This window comes from Aptenodytes forsteri, unplaced genomic scaffold (assembly GCF_000699145.1).
Source record: "Aptenodytes forsteri isolate BGI_AS27 unplaced genomic scaffold, ASM69914v1 Scaffold109, whole genome shotgun sequence".
Lineage (NCBI taxonomy): Eukaryota > Metazoa > Chordata > Aves > Sphenisciformes > Spheniscidae > Aptenodytes > Aptenodytes forsteri.
This window is the reverse complement of record NW_008794431.1, coordinates 1,886,564-1,913,740: the sequence shown is the minus strand read 5'-3', so window position 1 is coordinate 1,913,740 and position 27,177 is coordinate 1,886,564.

Sequence of the window (27,177 nt, the reverse complement as noted above, 5' to 3'; positions counted from 1 at the left end):
TTTAAGACAGCTTCAAGTTTCTTAATCATTCAAAATCACATTAGAAAAAATGGCAATACAGATCCCAAACTCTGGGTACAAACATGTAATCTCAGAAGTTGAAGCTAGAACCTTCTAAAAACAATCATTACTAAGGATAAGCATGTACAACTACATTATCATGTACTACAGACCAACAGGAAGAGTTTTTAAGGGTGAAAATTTGCTGCTGAGGACCCAAAGTCTGCACACTAAGCATTTGAGGGGCATGACTGTGGGGCTTTCTGATTTTTTTGTTTGGCTGCTTGTTTGTTAAACTTTGGACCAGTCAGATCTCATGGCCTGAAAGCCCTATAGCAGCTGGAGTGCGTTAGCCGCAATGCTGGAGTGTATCTTACAGCACAGTTTCATCTGAAAGGAATCCAGTTCATCTGCTCCAAGATCACTTGCCAATGCATATCAAAGCAAGGTAAATGGGGACAACTGGGAGATTCTCTTCAAAAGAGCACTCCTGAGGTGAACTAAAACATGCAGGTAGATGCTCCCTGTGCATATACTTTGGAAAACACACTGCAATGTGGAGACTGGCAGAGCTCACTGACCCACAGAACATTTTCTAATGGTTTGCAGGGACAATGCCATCATTGGTATGGCCTTCCTATTTAAAAAAAAACCCTAATAAATCATATGAATAGAAAATTAAAATAACATTATTCCTTCCGTATAATACAGTTTTTCTACAGACCAATTGGTCTGGCTTCACCAACAGGTCTGCTGTGTAAATGCAAATGGAAACAAGAGATAGTCCAAGCAACCATGAAACGAATAAACTGATCAGTTACGTAATCCTTCTGTTAAGTTATGATCACGTTATGGAAAACTCTGAGAAATCTTACCCTAAGCGATTCCTACACCGTTTCCTTTCAAGCTTCCTAGCGAATTACGTGTGTTGGCTCCAGTGTTATGGCAGGAGACTACATATTTACCTTCACTTACTTACCCTAATCAGAGAAAAAAAAAAAATCTTTATATTCAAGCAATCTGACGTAATGAAGTAGATTGTCGCCCTGTAGGCATTAGTGTGTAAAACCAAAGGTAACAATGAGGGGTTTTTTAAATTAAAGGAAAACTGAAAATTTCTCATATACCCTTTTCTGTAAAATCTAAACATCTGCTTAAGATCCTGATGCAGTAACACAATATGTCTGCAGCTTTCATAGTTATGAATAAATGCATCTTAAAACACAATACTGTAAAATCCATTCCTCCCCCATTTGCCTGCCAAATTCAGAGTTCAGAAATCTCTGACCTAGGTCCTCTAATCAGTTTCTGGCCCTCTTGCCTCCCTTGGGAGCTGCAAAGGTGGAGGGAGCTGGCCACAGCCAGCACTGCTCCCTCCTCTTGCAGGAGAGTCCTCACTGGCACACGTGTGCCAGATCCAGAAACGTGTTGTGCTTCCCGCTGTCAGCCCTGACAAAGGAAGAGGTGTTGGAGGAAATGGGAGACACAGTAGGGCTGTGGCCAAGGCAGCAGAGCTCAAGCGGGGGATCCACTTGGAGGAATGAAACATATCTGTGCAGTTCAAACTTCCTGTGAATGTCGTTTGGTAAGCAAGAATCACAAGCAGTAATGATGTCTGGAGTCAAAATTACCTTGTCTAAAGAACATCTTTGATCTGTCATGCTATGGTCAAAGATATCCCTCGAATACACCATCGAGGGCTTAATAGGTATGAAAGCCTGAAAATCATTTTCAGCATGCTTCATTATATTAAAAAGAACAGTTACATCAAATAGAGCCTTGAATCCAATTAGACAGAACTATTAGCTGTATTTTAGCATCTTTCTGTTCAGGTTACACTTTGTGAACTGAAATGAAAATCTCCTCACAACGCTTTTCAGACATATCCTATGCATACAGTTTGTGCTACTCCCATCTCACAAATACATAGATGAAGGCAAAACAATACTTTGTACTTTGCTTGTGTGTGCACAAGAAACAAAAACGAAATTGAAAAAAGAATTGGATTTTACTTATTTGTGAGTTAGTCCCAGATGAAAAATCAATTTAACTCACTGTTCTTACAATGAGACGAGGACTATGGTCCTTGTTACCTGGGGCTGTGAAGCAAGCTTGTGGAACTATTTTAAAACTCTACTTTAGAGTTATTCATGACAGCTTAATTTAGAATTGGCTTAGTCAGTGACATTTCTGTACATTATTTCATGGATCATAGCTGTGCACCAAGGTAAATGAATGGAAAGATACTTTATGTTTAATATCAACACACCTTGTGAATATCACGGTATTCAAGCAGCTGTTTTAACAAGAAACACCTTTAAGTTTGGAAGGCTTTTTAGCTGAGTCCATTTTGTTTATGTCTGATAAATTATTTCTGATTAGTTACTTAGTATGAGTTATAGAGTTATCAGCTCTTCATGAAAGGGCTAACCCCCCCGAACCTGCTATTTTTCAAGGGGGTGGGGGTACTTCTTTATTGTGTTCCACTTCATTCTCTTTTGTTTCATTTTCTCCTGGTAGAAGACTCTGCCAAATATTTCAAAGCCCTTCTTGGCAAGTAGTAAAATAATTTGGACAGAGTATACTGCAATTAGAATTTTTTGGCAGGTTTCATATTTTGGATGCTGATGAGAAGAATATCAGTTTTAGCGTACTTGACCAGTTCATTATTTCAGATAATTTCCTGCCACACAGCACCATCACTACAGATTGTGTTTGCTTGAAAAATCAGCAAGGAGACACATCCTAATTTCTATGGTTTTTTAAGTGCAGATAACATTAAATAAATCAGTTTTTCTCCCCCCATCTGTCACTCACTCTAACCTAACTCATAAAATCTTATTTCTCTCCCTAACCTTCTGTGTCAGAAAACTGTTTCTTACTCTCCAGAATGTAATATCATGTCACTTATTATACAAGCAAAGGTTGTAAACCACACGGAGGAACACATTTGCATTGCTGTCATTAGAGGCCAGATTCAATTAATCTCTCTTTTGTTTGGCTTTGGCACCACAAAAATCCACGTACATCCCACTAAGATAAATTTTTTGGGTGGCCAGGGGGTGAGGACGAGGGTTGTGACCTTATGCAGGTTTCTGCACTCTAGAAGTCATACAACGTTTTTATTGGATCCCGTTCTAAATTTGTGTCAGCACTTCCTTTATAAATCCTTATTTTGATATGGATATGAACTGCCCATAAAAAAGTCCATCCTAGACTAAAAGTCTATTTTGTTGGGGTGGGGGGTGTTAAGTACCAGACTTGATGATTTGGTCTTTCTAGACCCTAAGATTACAAACAAAACACACCTTGTGAGAGTTCAGAAACATTTTTACCAATCAGAGACTTGTTCTCTTTATGCTTTACTGTTAAAGTATTAGGCAAGCTGTTTGCTGGAGTTTTTATTTCCCCTACATAGCTTTTCCAATAAAAACTTCCAATGAAACCATCAGTAACAGACCACAATGCAAGACATGCCATTATACACATTTCTCCCCCTGCTAGGAAAAGTCCTAATGGTTTGTGTTATTTCTTCCTCACAGAGTTATCACCTTCTGAGAAAAAAACTCATAAAACTAAATCAGTGTCAGAGATCACTGAGGTGAAAAAGGGGTCAAGATCCATGTCCTCATGGTCAGGGAGAGTTGCTTTTCTTAAACTTTCTGTCTAGATTGTGGTATTTCACAATAAAATAAAATTACATTTTTACCTGTCACTGTAGACAGCATTGCTCAGGAATCAGCGCCCGGCTTGCCAGCATCCTCAGTTCCTCATGGCCGTCTCTAACACATGCCATGATTCTTTCTGCAAGTGGAGCTGTACTGAATAAACCTTCATAATAAGGTTAGGAATAACTGAGACAGTTTTAAAAACATAGCTTTTCCCCCCTTCTTTGTTCTCTTGTCCTCAGAAAGTATGCGTTTGGTTTCTAAAGGCAAAACTTGGTCCGTTAACCACCATAACCAGCGATTTCTCCAAAATTGCCTCATTGCCAATGATCTTATATTGTAGAGTAGCCTAAGGAAGAAAGCTGGACTTTCTCAGTGCACTTCTCCTTAGTCACAGAATAGCTTTGCTGTTTGCGTATCTGTCCTCCACACGCTATTAAGCACCATTAGTATGTTTGACGAAAATGCACACAGCCCTCACTGTGAGCTGCATATTCCCTACCCACCAAAATGTGTTTGACAGACAACATGGCAATACACAGAAGTCATGTGCAACACCTCCAGGAATGACTGACTGCTTCTGTGAGTCCTCAAAGAGGAGAACAAGCACATCTTAGCAATTCAGCAACACCTCCAGGAATGACTGACTGCTTCCGTGAGTCCTCAAAGAGAAGGAGAACAAGCACATCTTAGCAATTTGAAAAGTTCAAAGCTAATAATAACTTTAAGGACAAAAGTCCATTATGGAAAATGCTATGGAAAGCTGACACTGATCAAGATCTAGTTTTATAAGAAACAAGAAGAAAAACCCACAAGAATGCATAACATTGTTCACAGAATTGCACTGAGTTTAGCTTTGTGGAAGCATCACACTAGAGTCTCATGTTGCAGGGAGAGCCAACCATGCGGTCTCTGCTGGTGGTGTTTTCACGATTATCGTAAATAATTTGATATGAGTGTTCCTGGCAATGCTGTACTTTGAGTACAATGAGTACTGCAGAAGCTGGATAACACTTCATTGATGATTTGCAGAAACTCTTTTATGTTTAGATCTTCAGCAGACCATCAAATCCAAGAAACGCTTTGGTCAGTTTAATAATTATCCTGGGAAGCAAAGTAGTGCCGCCATTATCAAGGATGCTAGCTTCTGCCTAATGATTTAAATTAGCTTTCATTTTTGGGGGTGACAGATGTGCTTGAACATTATGCAGAATACATTACTTCCATAATGTGATCATGTCTTGTTATTGATCTCTCCTGCTTTCACTACCAAATCCACATCAGCTATTTACCTCAATCTCAATAACTGGTTACATGTATGTATATCTGCAGCGGCTACATGAGGACTTACGATTTCAAGAAAGCTTGTGAATCTTTCTCATTGTATTCTGCATTTTCTGTTTTGTCAACTCTATTTTACGGTATTTGCTTCTTAAAGTAATTTTTTTTTTTTTTTCTGTTACTGAGTATTAACACCTTTCTTCATTAAAACTCACAGATTTTATTTGTTGACCCTCTGTAAGGGAGTGGTTTCCATTAACGGTATTCAGATCTTAGGGAGCTGGTGGAATCTTAGATTTCAAATTAGCGCCATCACATACAATCAGTAGGAAAAAAAATCCACTTATTTAAAGTAGATATGTTCATAAAGGATAAGCACTAAAAGTTTAAATATGCATGGACACACTTGTAACGTTTCCCACTGAAAACACCAATCCTAGCTAGACCCCACGGAATGCAGAGAAGTTAAAAAACAATACAAAAGAACGTCAAATGAATTGCATAACCTTCATCCATGTCTTCAGCTTTCTTGTTTAAATGAGGATAAACCAGGCTCTTAATGAAATCCATGAGCTCTACCTGTCAGATACCTGCAAGGATCTGGGCCTCTGTTCTCTGTACAGTTTCAGCTCCTGATGTTTCATTTTTTCATTCTTGCAATCTGTTGATAAACAGAGTAATGAATAGAGCTGGAATTGCAGCATTTTTCAAAGGTTTTCTTTTTTCTTCTGTTTTCCTTAAATCCAAGGCCAAGTATGTAATTAAAACAAAACAATAATATAAACTCTTCTGTATTTTTACTAAAGAAAAGGAATCCCTCACACATATAGCCAGTCACTAATGGGAACTGGAAGCATAAATCACAAACAATGGCGCATTCCCCAAGAAGACTAATTCTTCAGAAGACTGAAGATGGAGTCAAAACTGCAGCTTCCTCCACTAAATGAAGGAAAAGCATGCTTTTCCTTTGTTTTATTTCATAAGCATGTAAATGAAAGAGGTCATTTCTAGTGCTCACTTCATGCTTCAAGGAAAAGAATTTTCCTCTGCACAGAGTATTCTACACTTAGCATACTGAATCTAGCAAAAGCTGAGAACAAAAAAAAAACTCATGATCTTAATGGCTACCCTTAGAAAAAGAAAATAAATGGAGATAAGTTTTAGAGACCGTTCCACAGCTGGAGGCACAAAATATCCACTTACTGTTGCAAAATAAACAACAGAACACATGAAGGCAGGCTATGCCTGAAAGCAAATTATCTATTTATGCACTTTAAAATTTACAAACCGGAATGGGCATGAACTAGGTGAGGTCTATAGCTGGTACAAATAAGCGATCAAGTTCACATGCTCTAAGGATTTGTCCCTCAGAGATCCTTGTGCCTAAGTACTCACATTCCTTATCTCCGTGCCTATTTTGATACTTTGCCCTTAGATTATAGAAGGCTAAGTAAACTGGTCACAAAGAAATCAAATCCATGCCTGCATCAGTGGCATCATGGCCTGCTAAACCAAACACACAAGATATCATGTATTTTAGTATCTTTCAGACACCTGTATCACGACGTTGTTACATTATACTGTGAGATGTACAGAGAAATGAGCTAAATACTGGTTCACTGAACTCTGCGACATCAGCAAAGCCTGGCATCAAACCCAAACTGGTTCAAAAGCAAACTTTCAAACTGAATAGGGGGAATAAATGATTAGTCATCCTCTGTCTATTGAAATAGAGATGACAATGCAGTCTACTGTAGATGACCTTTGCTCAGTCACTGTAATTCTGAAACATTGTGTCTTTATTTAGCTAAAAAAGCACATAATTCTGGCCATAAAACCATGTTTCCCAGGTATAGCTTTTATTGCTGCCCCAGCTGAATATTTTCGGATAGAATCTGTTTTAATTTGCAAGGCTGGCAGGTGTTAGCTCAACCTGGTCCTTGTTCTATCCACCGGATAATACAGCTCTGCATTCTTTAGGGTCAGATTGAGGCACGTTAGTGAAGGTATACCACAACACACTACATTTCCTCCTGTCTCCAGTCTCAAGTCATGATCTGCCTCTCTTGCACTTTAAAGCAACAGGATCCTATCTTAATCCTTCAAGAATTAACATAGATGAAATTTCTCTCCACTGGGCTCAGTTCACTACAACTTTCTAGCTAGTCTGTCTATGTTCAACATCGTTGTCTCTTCCTACATAAACTAGTATGTTAGCATGCTGTAACAGTGCATGACCTCTCCCTCATACTCCATCCAGAGGGAGACGCATGTTGCAGAAGGTTGAAGAAACGCACAGAGTACCTACAACATGTTGAGATTTGCAATCTCCTTGGCTCCTGAGGGAGTCTAGCCCAAGGCCAGTCTTGCATGCAAGTACTTTTTATGCGTTTTATAGAGCAGCAGTACCCAACTTTTTTGGTAAAGGACCAAACATAGTTGTGTCTCATTCCAGACTCCTTACAGACTATGGTATCAAACCCAATGACACTGTTTAAGAGCGTACATTTTAAAATATCCAAAGAGGAACGTAAAGTAAAACGTGCGGCCTCCATACGCAATTCTGTTCCTCAACAGGCAAGGATGTAAATGTCTGGTTTCTGAGCAGTTGAAAAGAATGGCCCAGGATCAGGAACCTGAAGTCCACTGTGTCCCAATGCCTGCTATTTTCTAGTGGCTGGCTGTAAGTCTTCAAAAAACACCTCACCTTCGACAGGGATTAATTGGAGATTAGTCTTTCTGAACTGAGAGAACTTCAGAGAAATACAGACTGAATATCCCCCCTGTAGCTGCAACAGGCTAACGTGAAATTGCAGACCTTGGAAAAAAAATACTAGACTGAGGAGAAGAAAAACTACAGAATGCTCTTCAGTAGATCCTGTGTACCATGGGCTTTGCATCTAGCCAGGGTCTTCAAAAAACATACCTGATACAGTAACCACAGCCGGTCCCAGTAGTTACCATCCCACTGCTGGAGTCAGTAGAAGCTGTCAAATGCACTTCAGACTGCCTCACAGTAAAAGGAGGTACCCTACCCTCTGCCTCAAGCAAACTACAAGATCCTCTTTCCAAAACACTGGATGAACTGAGTTCTGCTGAACAAGGAATGAAGAAAGTGTTTCTCTCTACTCATGTGTGGGTAGGAGGAGGCTGGAGCAGTTCAGATATTTCGCAGGCAGGATTCTAGGTGGAAGCAAAAGAAAAAAGGAAATCAGTATCTTTATGCCTCTCTGTGTCCTAAGTCTATTCTACCTACTGCCATAACATCAGCTTTTGCATTAACTCCCCTGCTTGGCTGGGTGAAACTTCCTGGCAAACGTGAGATCAGAGCTGGTAGGACAGAGACTGCTAATGAGGAGTTTCCCCCTCACACCATTCTGCAGTGGTACAAAGGTGCTGGCAACAAGGACATGGGCATTGCCCTGGAGAAATATGTGGGGTACGACACAGCTGCGTCACCCTACAGAGTGCTTTTCTGCAATAATAGAGAACCCTTCTGTGACAGATGCACAGAGATGCTTGACCCGGTAAACAACTCCTGGAGTTACTCCTTTTTCATGGTGTTTATGGATTCTGGATGCCAGGTTGGCATCAGCTATAGCCAGTTGAAATAAACTGAGCTAAGAACTTCCTTTAGAAGAATGAAAAATTAGTAATCTCACAGCGCTGAGTTCTGGGGCCCGAAGCGCTCTTCTATAGTGCCTCTGCTCTGTTATGGCCCTGTCCTGACCAGAGCTCATGTCTAACTGTTGAGTTGAAAACTCCCTGTAATTGTAAGCCTGAGCAACAGATGAGTTTATTTGACTTACACCATATGATAAAAAAGACTCTGGGCCAGATTATATAGCTTAGTTTACAAACAATAAATTAGGTCATTTAACCCAGAAATCTTTGCTTAAAAGTTTGTCTAAGTAAAACATATGGAATATGTACATATACATATAAAACATAAAAAACGCTTTCCCATGTGTTCTCAAAGGCTTTTCACAAATAGGCACTTTTTTCACACAAATGCCGTATTCATCTGAGCTTACATAAATAAAATTGGTAATATTGTTTGAAAGGTACCTGCAGGTATCTGCGAGTGTTGTTAGTTCTTTTGTAATTTCCACAGGTGCATTTTAAGCACAACTTTTTGCAAGTCTGTTTAGCCCGGATGTATTTCTTTTCAGTCAGGAAAACTCTGAGCAACGCAGACAATGGAAGCTCTTTCCACATTTGGAGGAAATTATGTTTTTGTTTTGCCTTATGAAAAAACAGTCCATCTGAAGTTTCTTTCAGGTGTTTCTATTTCCTAGCAAAAAATATTCCCTATCTTGCAATGTTCCTCACTGAGAGAACATCCAGAACTAGAGAACAGCTCTCTATTATGTTTATGAATTACCTGAGAGCACACTGCAAGTTATTACAATTTTTACTATCTGAAATGATTTAATGGTCACCCACAAATTGTGCAACTGGTTACCTAATATACATCATGTGACTTTCTCTTCCCTGATTAGATTAAGCAAATCTGAGCCAGGGGCTCTAAATGTGCTTTTCATGAGTGTTCTTATGAACAAAAAGGTACTTTCACTAATATTCACAGAAGGAAAATAAAAGCCCCAGGTCAGGAAATCACTAAAGCATGTGTTTAATTCCACCTCTCCTTAAGAAAGGAGTTACGCATACACTTAAGTTGCATTGCTTAACCGCTGCCTGAATGGGGCTGCTTTTCTGAATCAGAACCAAAAAAGAGGCAGCCACAGTTCAATCCTCTTTAAACCCTAAAAATGGTTTACAGAGAATGAAGACTTCTGATTTATTTCAACAATCATGCCCTTTTAAAAGTAACTAATTTTGCATTTTTCTAACCTCTAATAGTTTGTATTCCATTAATATTGGCTTTCAGCCCTCTGTCCTTAAATTCTCATGCCCTCGTCTATTCAAAATACACTTAATAGAATAGCCTCCATATGTCCCATTATACAAAATTTGTGTTTTAAAGCTAGATCCAAGAGTGCTTGAACTTAATGGAAAGATTTAATTGATTTCAATGAGAGTTGGATGAAGAACTGATAGTTTAACTCTGGACACCCTCTTTTGAACATTCTCACTAAGGTGCTGATCCAACTCCCAGTGAAGTCAATGGAAGGATTTGTGTTGGGATTTGGATCATACCCCTGTTCTTCTTGGAGTCAAATCCCCTTTGTCAATATGCACACGCACAAATACACAGATCTAAATGAAAACAAATGTTTGGCAACTTGTGACAGAAAGTCCAAATCTGTATCTGTGTATTTGGGCCAAACCAAAATTGTTACGCTTGACAAAAACATAATTTTGCTGATCTGGTTTTGTTTTTTGCTTACTAGTAATTGTTTGGTGAATATAAATCTAACTTCTCATATTTTATTTTTTACATAAATGTATTCTACTGTCACTGTAGATAATAAAATCAGAGGGATTTCTACGCAAAACTTTATGTTCAGACTTGTCATAACTTTGACAAAAATAATCCTCTCAGACTAGAACTTTCCATGCTTGGTCTCCATCAAGAGCAATTCTGGTTTTGCCAAGTATGAAGAAATTTGCTTCAGCTCCTTCTTAGTTTCCAAAATACGAAAGGTTTCTCATTTAGGATCCATCCTACACTCAAAACAAAAGGGATGTGGGCCGGATTCCCAGAGGTGCGGCGCTCTCGCAGCTCTCATTGGCTTTAGTGTTTCTAAAATCAGCTTCTGTGTTTTTAAAACATGAATACCAGGGGGATGAGGGAATACTGACTTGGACACAATGAGCCAAACGGAGCCTTGGCTAGCACGGTTCTGGGGAGTAAAGATGTTGCTGATTGCTTCATCTGCTGAAAGGGTGTGTTATGTGCTATATATATGTCAAGCTATGTGCTAACATAGCGGTTTTCATGGTAGCATACAAGGACAAGGTAGACATCGGAGGGGAAGATGAAGAGATGAAAAAGAATGTAAATCTTGCAAACCTTTGCAGATCTGTGTGCAAAAGAACTGAAGCAGCCTTTTCTTCTATATGGACAAAAAATTTCACAATTTATGCAGCTAACAACTCAGGGCAATCCATACTCCTAAACAGACTGATTTTCAAGACCCAGTGACAAAATAATTGGTTCAGCCCCTTGCATCTTTTCTAGAATGGTGCAGACACCCTTCCATTTTAGGCTAAGATGACTGAACATTGAAGTCATTCTGCAGTTACTTAGCCAATGTTCTCCAAGACATTGCGCTGCTCTAATTTTTACTGCATGAAGTAAAATACCATCAGATTATTTACCTCACCATGTTCTCAAGATATCAGGTAGCCACCTTTAAAGTACATCCATATCATCTTATGGTGATAAGGACATGGAAAATACCTAGCTATTGAAAAGTAGTACCTAGACTCTAAAAATCAGTGAACAAGCACCAAAAAATACAGTGAGATTGGCATAGTAAGAATCCAATCCCTATGGTTTGAAAATGGTTTGTTTTATTTAACTCACCAGCAAGGTAACACAGAAAAGCTTTTGGTTATTCATTCTCTGGCTGACATAGTCATAAGATATTTCTCGCAACAGGTCTATGGGTTGGAGCAGAGGGGTTTGAGTTGTTTTCTGGGTGTTTTGCCTTTTAAAAAAAAACAAAAACAAAAACAAAAACAAAGCCAAAAGACTGCAGAGCCTGGAAAATCTTTGAAATAATAATTACCAAACTATAAACTTGCAATGAGAATTTGGAAATATATTAAAAGGTAACAGTGACCAAGAAGCCGTTTAGTAAATGGATACTTCTTAAAATATAGGGAAGTTACAAAACTACTTTAACTATTGAAAAAACACATTAACAGAGTAGCAAGGTAGAAGAAGGTAAGGTAAATGGGACGCACCAATGAAGACGCCAGTAGATGGGACTGGAAGAGTTATAATTCCATACAGGTTCTCCTCTGACCTGTGCAATCCAATTAATTTCCGATTTATTTTGTCTGCTCCAGCTATCGATCATTGGCTCCTCCTCTATTTTTCTCTTTACCACAGTAGGGCTTTATCCCAATTAGGGTTTCAAGACATTATTATAGTAAGAAGATGATGACGATGGAAAGACTAAAGTGACTGACAATCAAGCTCATAACTTGGGAGCAAAAGAGTCAGAGTCAAGAGAAGGAATGCCACCACGTGGGACAGAAGGTAGAATAGAATAGTTCAGTTGGAAGGGACCCACAACGATCATCTAGTCCAACTGCATAGGTGATAGGTCCAGCTGTAAAGGTCATAGTGATTTGAAGGGCATCTGCAGCTAGAGAGAGAAAATAATGTAGATCATACCAAAATTTTGTAGTTTGAGCAGCTACTTACAATTTATGGAAGAAAAACTGTGTCCCTAAAACAATTCACCAGCCTGCTGTGGTGTTTATCTAAGCTTTTGTTTGTTTTATAGGCCTTGCTACTGCTTCTAATGCCATGAAGTAAACAAATTAAAATAAATGAAAAGAGAATACATAACTTCCCCTAGCAATAAATAGGCTGTGAATTAGAGAACAGCAGTAGCTACTTTCAAATGGCTAGAACGGTAAATGCAAACATGCTGTAACAGTCCCAGGGGATGACAGATGCCGAAATGTCTGGATGATCTGTTCATTCATCTCCAGGCAGGTACTGACAACAGCTCCTCTCTAAAGGGGAGGCTGCATACTCTGCTGACACCTTATTTAACATCCACATCAGATGACTGAAATCCCACCAGGATGCCTGTGCAACACAGTTCTTAGTCTCAAGACCAGAGGATGATTTTAAGGCATTTCTCCAATGCCTGATTTACAAAAGTTGGTTGTTTGGTTGTCAAAGTTGTGCTCAGCTTTGTAGTTTTTCCAGACTAATCAGTTGTCTCAAAAAGCCAAAATATATCATTTGGGGAAAACAAAAGGAAAACCTTCTTCCAGAAACAGTTATTCTGGAAAGGGTATCACTGTAAAGAGAATCTACATTTTTTTCAAATCTTGATTAACTTGATCACCTTCTGCTAAATCCCCCATCATCTACTAAATCAGGTGTATAACTTTAGCCTATCTCCTAATTTAAGTCTGAAAACGGTTTTCTGTACCTACTGCACATTCAGGAGCTAATTCACAAACAGACATTAGAACTCAATATATTTCTTGAGGAACCAGCAGCGTTCTTTGTATTTAACCCTGCTACCTCTGTCTCTGTATGGGCTAAATCGCACCAGCTTCTGTGGGAGGAAGCTTTAAATCCTGAGCCACAATCTCACAGCACTGGAGGGGCCTGTCTTTGAAAGAATGAGATTAAGCGCACATAATCTGTCTGAGAAAGTTCAGATTGGTAAACTTGGCAGAACAAAAGGACAAGTCTTCAAACTGCTTTACTTAGCAAGATTTGGAAGAAATGCGCCGACTGTACATTCTCTACCCTCATTATATTCTTGGAGTTTTGACTTCCTCTGTTGCTCCCTAGCCACAGATAGGTATCTAAACATAGGGAAGGCAGACTGTTTTCACAGCTGCTATTACCGTGTTATACCTATGTACTGTAGGCCACACAGAGGGAGCACAGTCACTCGACTATTAAAATAATAAGATGTCGTTTAAATCAATGGGTTTTAATTGTGCTCCTTAACATTCAGTTCTGTACCTAGAAAAAAAAGTTGCTAGGAAAAGGAGAGTAGGTAGATTTCTTTGTGGGAGTCGGAACAGAAAAGAATGCAATCTTATGAAACCACCAACACTTCGCAGCTCTTTGTCTATACTTGACAGCGTATACATGGCTCTGCGTTTCAGAACATATCAATGCCTTGCAAAATCTAAGCACCTGGTGGGGTAAAATGGCACCTCAGGAACAATTTTTTTCCCTTCTAAACAATCACTAAGGAGATAAAGAAAAAATATGAGTCCAAACTCTAAGACTTCAGTTTTTTCAAATGGGAGACATCAGCCCCTTCCCAACTGAATACTGCACTTAAACCATCCTCAGTTGAGGAACAAACTACCTATATTTGATAGAGGGCTCAGTGTATTTCTAGCACATCCAAAGTCTTACTTCACTATCTTATGCTGGCTCATACTGGCCAATGCCATTATCCAGTAGCCTAAAAAATCATTTTCTTCCCTTTATTTATAGAGGGGCAAGTTAGCATCACAAAAACAATCCTGTAATTGGTGATGTTGGCAGTGCCAGATGAGAAGTCAAGGATTCTGAAACATTTAAGAAGTTATTGTCTAAATCTGCAACTTCTGGAAATTCATGTAGGTCCATTACAATGAATGGAGTTTTGCCAATAGGCAAACTGATGACCTGCCTGTTAAAACAAAAGAAACCCAGCCTTGATCATTCTTTTATTGTTCTGATTCTTTCTTTTGCAGATTTAGAAAATGTGAGACAACTCCTTAAAACAATCCCACCATTTATTATTCCAGGAGCAATGTTTTCTTAATAATACAGTCAAAATGTGTCTGGAATATAGAAACACAATGTATTTTCCAACAACACACCAACCAATCAAAAAAGCTACATTCCATATCCAGAACAAAAAATCATGGCTGTTAGAAAACAAGAAAAGTAAATCATAAAAAAAGAAAATACTGCTAAGGTTAAAAATCTATAAAGTAACACTGATCTTTTTATATACCTCATAAACAGCACAGAGAAATTCCTGCTTCTGCCAAGCACTCCAGTTTGCAATGGTGTTCCAAATTTTCATTAGCACAGTAACCATTCTGACTGAGAGCCAGTGGCTCAAACTGGTTCCTCACTCTTGCTTCTGGGGGAAAAAAAAAAAAGAAAAGAAAAAGAAAAAACCCAAAAAACACCCCCAGGGGTTTATGTTATATCACTACAACACCTCTAGAGAGTGAAACAGCTACGAGTGACAAAGCTAGATCTGACACGTGTCCAAACCAGAAGCCCAGGCTCTAACTTTAATTTTGGAAAAGACTGCCTTAGAAATAAGCCCTTTCCTCAAAACTGAATGCCCCAACAGTAGCCATTTACCTTCCAAACTGCGCGGCACCTATGATGCCATTAGTGATTTAACCCCACCATCTTCCCAGACTTCAACAAATCCAGTGGTAAAACAATTAAAGGCTCCTGTTTACTTCTTTTTTTCAAGTCAAACCTAATAAAGTGAAGAGCAGCATGAGGAGGCAGGATGGTTGGCTCTGCAACATATTTCCTCCTTAGAAACACAGAAATCGGAAAGGCCTCTGGGGCTACTGAATCCAGTCATTTCTTATCTCAGGCAACCATTTCATAAAATACTTCTCATAACCTATTTCTAATCCATCGCAAAAGTAAATGGAGAAGAATATTTAATTTCTAGTATACCAACAATAGTACTGAATCTCACACTTCCCAGGAAGCGTAGAAGTTCCTCCAATGAAGACTTGTATTGCCAGACCTCCGTGGTAGGCTCCAAATTCATCATCACCAACCATGAAACACTTCACCTCTTCACTATTTTTTCTGGTTTGTTATGCCACACAAGCCTCTGGATTTGGGTTTTTTTTTTTTCCTCCAACTTTTAAGCTATTTAAGTAGTTATATAGATGAATAGCATTGAATATGTCTGACCAGTAACTGTTTAGGCCCTGACTCAGGAAAGTACTAAAATTAACTTTAAACCTTGTTTAAGGCGCTTCAGAGCTGGTACGTCTTGCTAGAACAGCACGTGCATGAGTTGGCAAACAAGGACAGTATATTTAAGATCCTTTTGAGCATAACTTGAAGAATAAATGTGTGTGTTGTACGGGGACAACCTGATTATTCTCAGAAGACTGCAGTGAAACATTTGAAGGTTTAAATTGTATGTCAATCATACTTTTTTTTTTAACCCAGTTCAAATGCTTTTAAAAATTTCTCAATTTGTCTACCATGACATGAAAACAAAATGCCATAAAAACTCTTTTAGTTTCTTAGTAATATACAAGAGGAATTTATGGGTCAGCATAGGTGACAGATAAAAAGCAGTGACTGTATAAGACTCAAACTTGGATTCTGATTTTACCAATCACAAAATTAAAGAGAATTTGATCTAGGACTTTCAACCAATAAGCAGATACAGCTTCCAAATATCTACACTCTCAGTTTTGGAAATGGTGGTAATTACCTCATTATCACATGAGACATTTTGATATGTAAGATGTTCCAGAGCAAGAAGAGTAGTTGGTGGCTACCACTGATGTTGTTCGTGTTGGGATACAAAAGAGTGTACTAGAATGATCACTACTAAAACAAAATAGGAACAAGACAGGATTCCCTCATTCTTTCTCTAATGTAAAAAAAACCCCAAACCCAGAAACAAACAAAAAAAAACCAAAAAGCCTGCAAAACAAGGGAAAGGGTGATAGAGAGAGGGAGGGGGAGAGGAAATAAAACCTCCATTTGTTCAATGCTTTTCCAGTTCTCTTCACTGTAATATATAGATGGAAAACAAAATTGATTAAGGGGGCTTTGGCTTGGTGTATGATATTTAAGTGTCACAATAAGGCCTATGAAATCCTCACCAAATATTGTTTCAGCTGCTTAGGAGTACACTTTGCAGTCACATAATGTTGAAGGTACCCGATTCCTCATCAGAAATTATCAACACCTCATGGGTCTGGGTCCTGTTACAAGAGAAACAGTTTAAAGGAACTGGAAGTGAAAATAATCTTTGTAGCAGATGATGTGGACAACACAAGCTCATTGTCAGAAAATACTGGAAATTAATGAAAGGGAAGCAAAACTGTTCCTTTGTATAAAGTGTGCTAAAAGACAGTAAGGTCTATGCCAGAAGACAGAGAGTGCCACTTACAAAACAATGAAAAAAGGAATAACCAAATTTGATTGAAAGGTGTGGTTTTAAATGGAAGAATTTCATCAATAGGACTATTAAGAAAAAAGCATGAAATCCATAATACCATCTAAATTTATTCTGGTCAGCAATCTATTTTAACAATGCCATATGACTCAGTAGTGGAATAATTCCTAAGATGTGGTTAAATATGCAAAATGTTATTATTCTAATATTAAAGAAAATAATGATTATTTGTTTTCTCAGTTCTTTCTTTCACAAGGGCAATCATAATCAATCAAGTCCCAAATTTGGCATGTGTCTCTATGTGACTTTATTATTTAATTCCACACTCATAAAATTCACAAAGAATAAACCTGATGAAGTACACATGCATTTTAATAAGTAAAAGGGACAAGTGAATTCATTGTCTATTGAAGCAGTTTTATAATATCAAAACATATGCTGAACCAAGACGCGAGCTATTAAAACAAATCATACAGGCTTTAATTATAATCTAAATCTGCATTATTAAAGTAATAAAATGACCCTGAAATAAATATTGTGGAAGTCATATTGTCCCTACAAATGAACACAGCATGAGAGAGCGATACAATAAAACACCCTAACATTAACATGCCATATGTACCACTGTGGCGTCCCACAGAGCTAAAACAACAAGACATAACTCTCTTCTTCCATAGCTGTGGGCAAAATTCTCCTCTCTCTTAATTTGTCTTTGTTGGCCACGTTCACTAGATTTTCAGAATTCCCACTAACGGGAACCACGGGTGCAGACGGGTGCAACACCACGACGCAAGGAGCGGACCGGTAACACAGAGCATGGGGGCAGCGCTACCAGTCTGTTCAGACATCCTGTACACATTCATCTTCCTGTCCGCACGCTCCCTACTTCTAAAAAATTGAGGTCAAACTTCCAAGGAGGAGTAGGAGGGGAGGGTTACATACTCCATTACCTCAGGGTGATGAACACTCACGCCCTGCTAGGTGCTGAGTGCTTTCCAACTCCTGCTGCCCTCAATGCTGACAGTGCGTTACAGTGCCTATTGCAGCTGAGGCGAGCTTTCCCTGCCCACCCCTGCAGAGGTGATGGAGCTTGTGCGGGGCAGTACGACCCTGCTGGGCCCTGCCTCCTCCCCGGCCCCGCACCCCCCCTGGGGAAGGCGTATTGCCCAGGGTCACTGGAGATCTCCAGTTCTGGGGGATGTCGAGGCACAGAGATGTCAGGAGCCAGATGCGGCGATACAGAGCTAGGGACTAACTCAGCTTCACTGCGAAAATAGTCCCAGCTTAAACAACAAATTTTGGCATTACTGTGTGGCAGCAAATTACAATGGAGGAGTCATTCTTGAGATTATCCATGCAAAGAACATTATTCATGACATTCATATATGAGAATTTGGAGGGTCAGCCATAAGTGTGCTTTTTTTCTTCTGGGCAAGCGCTGATCTCCAAATACATGATCTGATATTATTTCTTAAAATAATCTTCTATTTTAGAATACTTGATATGTGATCATGACATTTATGATCTGTTGCAGAGCCTGTACTGAAGTCTAGAAACATTTTAACCACAGTATTTGCTGCCATTTCCTAAATCATCACATCCCACGTTGATTCTGACAATAGCAGAAAGGATGACATGGGCACTGAAATAGTTGAATTTGAACAGAAGGCCACAGTTCTTACTTAACCATGTATTTTCCAGGGACTATGAGGTAAAACAGATACAGGACTCCTTTCCCCTCCTCTGTAACCCAGACTGGGAGATATCCAGATCCTTCAGTCCAATTCAAGCAGACGAGGACAACTCCTCCGTAGGGTCCCTTTACGCACAGATACTCACAGGTCTCTCTACCTTCTGCCAAACCTCACAGGCCACCAGCTCATTTCTGGACCCTTTCCGAGGGCTGGCCCTGAGCACAAGGGGGTCTAACAGACCGCTGCCCACTATTTTCTTTGTCACCAAGCACCAAGGGAACTCTACCACCTTTCCAGTCTGACCCACCAAATACAACCCTGAATATTACCCACCTTCTGAGCTGGTGCTTTCCCTGTTGTAGGACAGTCACCATCATCTCTGAACAGTTCCCAGTGCTTAGTGGGATATGCCACTGGGGTCAGTCACATCAGCTCCCATTATTACCCACCTTCTGAGCTGGTGCTTTCCCTGACAGTCAACAGTCACCATCATCTCTGAACAGTTCCCAGTGCTTAGTGCCACTGGGGTCTGGGGTCAGTCACATCAGCTCCCATGCCTGCAGCCACTCCCAATAATCATCTCCCACGGAGCTATCTCAGCATTTTGCCGAAGTCCCCTGCTCAATTGTCAGAGAAAAATATCTATCATCAAGCAAAGTGCACGCCGAGCTACAACTACCCTGCAATATAAGCTCTAAGAGACAGATTTCTGACTACTCCGTGGTTACCTCCCCTATGAGGGTGAATGTACAAAAAGCAGATGAGAAAATGAGCATATATCCCCTCTATCATAAAAAATTAGTTTTAAGCAGACATTAGGCCCCTTAGCCTTGCTGAACACATAGCAGAGGTCACCAGTGTTTTCTGCCATATCATAGTATAGAAAATGTGTTCAGACCCTAGTAAAACGGGAAGCTGTTCATAGTTTCTGTATTAAGTATTGCAGTCTTAAATGTTAATTCATTGAATTAGGCTGAGCTACAGCTGAGATGGGTAGAACACTATGCATCCATTGCAGACCGTTTTTCTTCAGATGCATCTATAAGAAATATAGGAATGTATGAGAAAAGAAAGAGAAGGAAGGCAAGAGACTGTAAAAACGCGACTAGCTGAATAACAGGTAAGTGAACTATCTGAGCAAAATTAAAAACTACTATATGGTAATGGTCCCAAAACTGCACACCATAATACTGTTATATTCTATATCTTCATTATAACTGCAGAATGTTGATTTTATCTGTGTGAGAGCATATGTGTATAACAGCACTGTAAAAAGAAAAGTAGATTGCCACCTACCTGCTCTAAAAGATGCCAAAATTCTTAGAAGCTTCACTGAAAGTACAATGATTAGACAGAAGGCGAAATTAAAACATTTTAATTTTTCACAGTAGCATATAACTCTTTTAAAGTCAAAATGCATTAGAAGACTGAATGCTTAACAGATGGCTCTTATACTTACATTCATAAATAAATGAATGACTTGCAAAATTACTGAGCCCTAGATTTTGCCCAATATGATCGGATAGGAATTTTTTTTTTTCTATCGAAATTGCCATTTTGGCCATATTATGGTAAAATGTTGATTTTTCCAGTTTCACTCAGGGAAAACAAAATCATTCCACAAGATTCAAATATTATATTTCAATATGCTTAAATTATCCTACTTGACTTTGTAACGAAAGTGAGTGGAAGAGCTCACACACTTAACCGTCTCCACTGCACAGTACTGGCTTTTGAAAATGCCTCTCAGCAAACTCTTAGTCCTTTGCTGTGTAAAGTCAAAATGGTTAGCTTAAACCACAGGTGGCTACTTAGACCAAAAAGGCAGCTTGACAAGCTAGTACCTCTCTTCCTCTTAATTACCAACTTCCACACCTGTGTTTCTGTACGTTTGCAACTTTTTTCATCTACTACTGTCTAACCTGAAGGACAGAGGAATCACAAGTTCACCAGTGTTAGCTGGCTTTCCTCTAGCTCCGGGGGTGATGTAAGGGGATGCAAAGTTTAATATGTTGGTCAGTAAGTTACGGCTCAAGAGCAGATGCTGGCAAAGGCTGTGTGTATATAACCAGAGCATGCAGTAGAAGCGCCCTTGTAAAAGGCACCTTACTGAAATGGAAACGTGTAAATTAATTCCCAGGCGGGGAGCTAGCAGGGAGTAGCAAGGGTACTGTAAATTCACACTGCTGTTCACTGCACGTTCATTTTTTTAGGTAGAAGCAGCTAATTGAGTGCAATCTTAGAACACACAATCTAATGGTTATAGCACTCTCCTAGAAGGGGAGAGATCAGATTTCAGCCGGGAACTGTAACATGGGTCTCCTCCTCCCATGTGACTGTTCCAAAATGCCAAAATATAAACTGTCTTTGTGTGAAATTTAGTCATGCTCTGTGTATGCTTGCCAGATGAAATCCTGAAGGTGAGGTGTGTGAAGTACCAAAGCTGTACACTGAGAGTCCTGTGCGACTTAGGCAGGAATTAGAGGCAGCTGCCTTCAACTTAGGCGGCTGTGTGCGTATCTAGTAACAGAAACAGAGATACTATGGGGACTTTCCTAGAAAGCTTTGGTACCTAAAAGCATTACACACCTCCGAGGGTAGGCAAAACTGAATTTTTGCAGATACAAGTACATATAACTGTTGAACCTGTCACCCTACTTAATTTGCTTTAATGATTGTCCATCTATTAAGGCATATATAAAACTTTTTAAACCTCATTTTATACCAGATGACTTTCTCACTAGTGTTAGGTTACAAAACCCTGTTCTTCCTGTCAGCACTGCAAATATGCAGAAGTGGGGCAGAACAGACGGTAATTTCTAACGAATGCCTGTTACCTAACCTTTTATGGACACAGTGGGGCAGAACAGACGGTAATTTCTAACAAATGCCTGTTACCTAACCTTTTATGGACATAAGTATGCAGAATTCATCCGTCTTTATATTTTAATTTCTTAAGGAACAAACAATCGTATAAAAAATAAGTATGCTTGTCTTACTTTAGAGACCGCTTTTGAAAGATGGGTCTGATTAACTTAAGGAACTTGTTATCTTTTTATTTTTCAAAGTATTTATGCAACTTAGACATTTAGAATATTTTTCATTTTAACGTCTAAAAAATGTTTTGCAACACTGTAATTCCAGAAAAGCAGTTTGATTCCCTTTTCATTCATTTCACTTGGGATCTTGGAAAAAATTAATTCTTTTCAAGTTTAATGTATCTATACAGCCCAGCATTTTATTCTTGGGAGAAATGACTTCAGAAGGGTCTTAGCAGCTATAAAACGTGTTCTTTTATCATACCACCTCTCCGATTCAGGTTCGAACTGGGATTAATCACTCTTAACCAGCTATTTTATAGGCATGATGTGAGAATATCTAAGGTTTATTTGCAGTATTACTTTTTTTTTTCCTTCCCCTGGAACAGCCTATTTTAATGATAAAGCAAAGTAGACCATGTCGGCCACAGAAAAATATTACTCACTTCCTTCTCGTCACTCTTAATTGGGATCAAGTGGTTTTAGGTCAATCACTCTGGTCAAGAAAATTTATGAAAAATACAGGTCTGTTTATACATGATAGAGGTAATTAATGCTTTTTACAGACAGTCGTTATAAAAGCTGTTCATTCCTCGTCCCTCCCTGCATCATTGTGAGCACATTCTATGGATGAAATGAATGGATGGATATTGATTTCCCTGGGCTTTCTGGCATACGCTCAGTGTAACTCAGAGCTCGCTATCACTAACTTATTAATCATTAAACACACACATACAACAAAAAGCTTGTTTCATTTTCTAAATTTGTACAATTTGACCAGATGGTAATCTCAGCCTGACTGGTGTGTCCTGAAAACTAATTTTAATATTTGTAAATAGTGGCACAATTCATGGATTAGGTGATTAATGACTGCTGATCCTGACTGTCTAATGTCGTTTCTGTCTTAACAAATGTTGAACTTAACAATTCAAAGGAAACTTTAACAAATGCCTTTTCTACCTTACTTGTCTTCATTAATTATCCAGCAACTTCTTTCCCACAGTGAACAGCATATATTAGGTTGTGAAAATGCTAACTCTTATTTGTAGGACGACATAAATTCAGGTTTTGCTTATCAGTTCAGCAAACATAAGTCACTGGGCTGAAGTTTTTGGACATTTATCTGCCTCATGGTGAAATATAGGACACAGTTCATTTTTTTTTTTTTTTTAAATGGTACATCTATTAGCCTGAACAAAGTTTTGCTTTTTTCATACTTCTCCACTAATTTAAGTTCCTGCATGAGAAGGCTGGTCACTCTAAGCTCCATATACAGTGAACACCAAAAGACATACTATTCCAGAGACTATCCTGAGTAGAAATTTACCTTAGATAATCTGAAACACCATCTGGGAATCTATTTTTCATCACCAACTACAAAAAACCTGCAGCAATCCTTAAATTAGGTGCCTAGGGTTAGGTGGTATGAACAGACCCCTTTGGAAGACCTATTTTGGCCAGGTTAATTACATTGTTATTACTGTTTCATTAAGAAGCTGTAGGACCTCTCCAATGTTCCTCTCAAATCAGAGGTACATTTTTCCCCATACCGCTCAAAACCCTCTCAACTTCGACAGAGTTACATACATCCAGATAATTCAGTCACTCAGTAGAGGCAAGAGTTTGGTAATTCAATTCTCCAGAGATGGTCTCTGCACTGAGCATACTCTAGCCCCACACAGCTCACATCAACTGAATTGCACCCTTTCCACTCCAGGACTGCAGGGACCCACCACATCTTTCTCCACTGATGCTTTTCCAGCTTCCCGGAGGATCCTGCAGTATCAAGTATCGGAATAAAAATCAGAGGAAAAAAATCTCTGTGGTCTCATTTCCAAGTGCTTATCCGCAAGAAACACAGGAGAAAGCGGCCTGATTTAGGCACAAAGGAAGGGACAGAAAAGGAAAGGAAAGTCATGCAGAACAGAATGACTTCGGGAGAACAAGGCGGGGAGGAGAGCAGAGCCAAGCGTTGGGGACAGAATGGCAGAAATGGAAGGAAAGAAGAGGTGACACAAAAGGAAGGATATCACAGGTGACAAACGAGGACAATTTGTGAGAAGGAGCAATAGAGGAATGGAAGAGACACTCTGGGACAGATGCAGGGACAAAAGTTTGGGAGAAGGACTGGAAAGAGAAGGAAGAGAACCGTAAGAGAACAGGCTCTTCCATGACCCAAGACTGTGCAATCACGACATCCCTTTTCTACTGAGCAAATAGCTGTGAAACCCAGGGGCAAAACATGTGCTTCCATTCCCCTCTAGTGGCAGGTACACTTAAAGAAAAACACCCATCAGTTAGCATTTTATTGCTGTGGTGCCCAAGGTAACACAGCAACTTAAAGTTTACAACCTGCCAGTGACCTATGTAGGATGTACATAGTGTTTTCTTTACCCTTTCCTCCCTCCCTAGTTTGTAACATTTTATAAAACTCTGAAATTACAATAAAAAATGCATTATACAGATGTTAAATATGCAAAGTCAAGCACAGAGAAATTAGGAAATTAAGCTTGTATTTTAATACCTACCAAAGGGCATAGCTAGGAAAATGCACTTTTTAGTAATATACATACATTTTCTAAAGAACTACTACATCTACTTAGTTCCAGACTGGTTGGTTGTCACTGAATGAACAGATAATTAGTACTGCTATCCCATAACATATACTGGGAAACTGCCACTTGGCATTCTGGCACTATCCCTTCTACTCAATGAGATCTTTAATTTGCATGTTAATAAATGTCAAAGTATGCCTTCTGCTCTGATTTGCTTCCCATTTTTTTGTGAATAAATTTATATTTTTCTGTATTTCCTTCATTACACCAACCTAATTATTCAGCTGGAAAAGTCATAAAAATTTAACCTCATTTTACTCTGTTTTATTACAGGAATAGGGGTTCCACTATGCACAGGGATTCCCGTTATGGTAAGAATTAAACAAGTCTGTGATACAGGGCTTAGAGTCACAAGCTGTTCTCTTTGTTCAGTGCCTATCACAAGAAAAAATACTGTCAATAAGAACCTCAAAACAGTTGCCAGCTCAATTGATAAGAGGTGACCGAGAATCCAGAGGTCAGGCAAGATGAGGAGAGATGTCCAAAAAGCCAATAGTGACACTGAGAAGAAAGCCCAGAAAACCTCAGTTCAGTGACCCATCCATGGAATCAGACTTTTCTTCTTAGCCACACCCTATAGTCCTTCAGTATTTATATAGTATTTATGTAGCCCTTGAGCATTTACACTAGCAAGACTTCCAGGAAAATCACTGAGAAAAGAAAGAAAATTGCAAGTTGTTTGACAGTAAGGCAAAGAACAAACAGAAAGTACAGAGTGATAAGACTAGTGCAATAGGTAGATACAAGATTCATGTCGCCGAACCACAGACATCTAAAATTAAGATGCATGTCTAAGTCAAAGCTAGAATAATATATGGGGGGGGAAGAGAAAAAAAAAAAGAAATAAGTGACCATTAGATCTCACAATTAAAGAACTATTACCCCTCATCTGGGTTTCAGTTGCTGCAAACAAAGGAAATGATCATATCACATACAACATTGTTATATATCCTGCACATTCCAGACAATCATACCTCTTCAACATGTCTTCTTGTTTTCTTCTGATTCCAAATTCTACATTCAGGAATATGATTGCTCAAGTGGAAACTGCAGTAAGAGAGGAACTATTCTGCTTAATACGTGTTTGTTTTTCTATGCATTATGTTGACTACTTTATTGAGGCTGGATAGAGCATTTCAAAGTGAATCAATCTTTGGTTTGGCGTTTTGTGCATCTTCTAAATGGTAGTCCAAAATCAAAGTCAATTTAATTATTTGTCATCACTAAAAATTAGTAAGTGTTGGCATTCTGCACATGACACAATTTGAAATTTAAACCACAGCGTTAATGTGGTAGGGTTTATCAAGTGACCCAAAATACAAGCTCAGCCTAATAGCTTCAATAGGAACCCTTTCATTTTTTTTCATATTATTTATAGAAACCCAGCAGAGAGATATATTCTAAAAGTTAACACATCTTATTAATTCTGTTCCCTTTATCTTTAATTGTTCTTATCTTCAATTTCATTGTAGATTTCCAGCAACCTTACCTTACAGATCTGAGTAATGTTTGCATGCGTTTTGGATCCCAGAAACCTTTCTGAAACAGTATTTTATACTTCAGAATACTAAGTTTTCTATTTAAAAGCCTTATTTTTGCTAAGCACACAAAATCAATGACAAAAGTTACACCTGAAGTTGCAGCATAGTTAAAAGGTCCAACTAAGCAGTCTGACTTGCTAAGTTCATGCTGTTAAGTCAACCAGAAGAGAGAGTTTCAAAGACAGACATGGTAAATGGTTTGGAAAGCCTGAAACCACCAAATGTCATTTATTTTTTTAAGAAAAGCAAATATAAAGGAGGCTCATTTTTGCCAAGACTACTATGGCTTATTTTCATTTGCAATACAGGGAAACTGTTCTCTGCTTTTTAATTGCATGCTCATAAAGTTTTAATTAGCAAAGTTTCAAAAACATGACAATCATGCTGCTGAAAATCAGCCACAGTTTTGATTTACAAGTCTGCAAAGGATTACTTGGTAGCAATCAGGATGGATTGCAGTGCTTAAGCCCAGAAAGCTCTAATATGTTATAAACACAAGCAAATGATGCAGTAATTGCCCTTGATTGCACTACTTAGAAGATTTTTAGAGGCAACCCAAAGAGAAGTTGACAGTACCTATCTGTCTATGGCAACTAGTTTGTGACTACATCAAATCCGTGCATGAAATTCTGAAGCACCGTTTCCTTTTTCATAAACGTAGGTGCTACTTAGGAGACCTGGGAAAGCCACCTCTGGGGCAGAACATCCTCGGGTCTGAGGACACGCAAATCCGTCACTACCGAAAGGAGCTGTGGGAGGAAGGTGAGTGTCGGCTACCGCACGGCCTATCAGCAAATACTCTCTTGTCAGTTCACTGTCAAAATCAGCAGAATCATTAATGCAGATACCAGAATCACAGAAGAGTATTTTTCTTACTTACCTTGTTTGTTTGTCTGTCTGATGGGAGTGAGCTTTCCTTCTATTATCTAAATAAATCATGTCATTCATGTCATTAACTAATAGGAGAAAGGAGATAGATGAAAATTGGGAACGAGTTTTAAAACCTGTTATGATTTTACATTGTAAGACAAGTTTTGTAAAAGTGGTAAACAAAATAGCTTGCATTCCCATTATTTATCAATCTGAAAAATTCACCGTACTTACGCTCAATACACAACTCTCATCTCTAAAGATACACACTTACTAAAATGTGAAGGACTTACATAGTGTGGCCTATTTAAAATTTACAAATATAAGCTTCCATAAGCATACATTGTATGAATACTATTACTAATTTAGTTTTCTGTAAAACCCTTCAATTATTTCCTAATTGAATTTCCAAGAGTAAAAATCTCCAGAAGACAGGGGCTGGAGGGGACTCTCTGCTCAGGCACCTGGAGCACCTCCTCCTCCTCCCCTCCTTCTTCATGGGTCTCAGGGTTCCCTCAGCTGTTTCTTACTCTTTTTTTCCCCTCTCCTCCTCTGTCTGTCTGGCATTTTTTGCCCTTTCTTAAATATGTTTTCCCTGAGATGCCATCAGCTTGGCTGAGGGGCTGAGCTGTGCCCTTCAGCGGGTCCGTCGGAGCCGGCTGGAACCGGCTG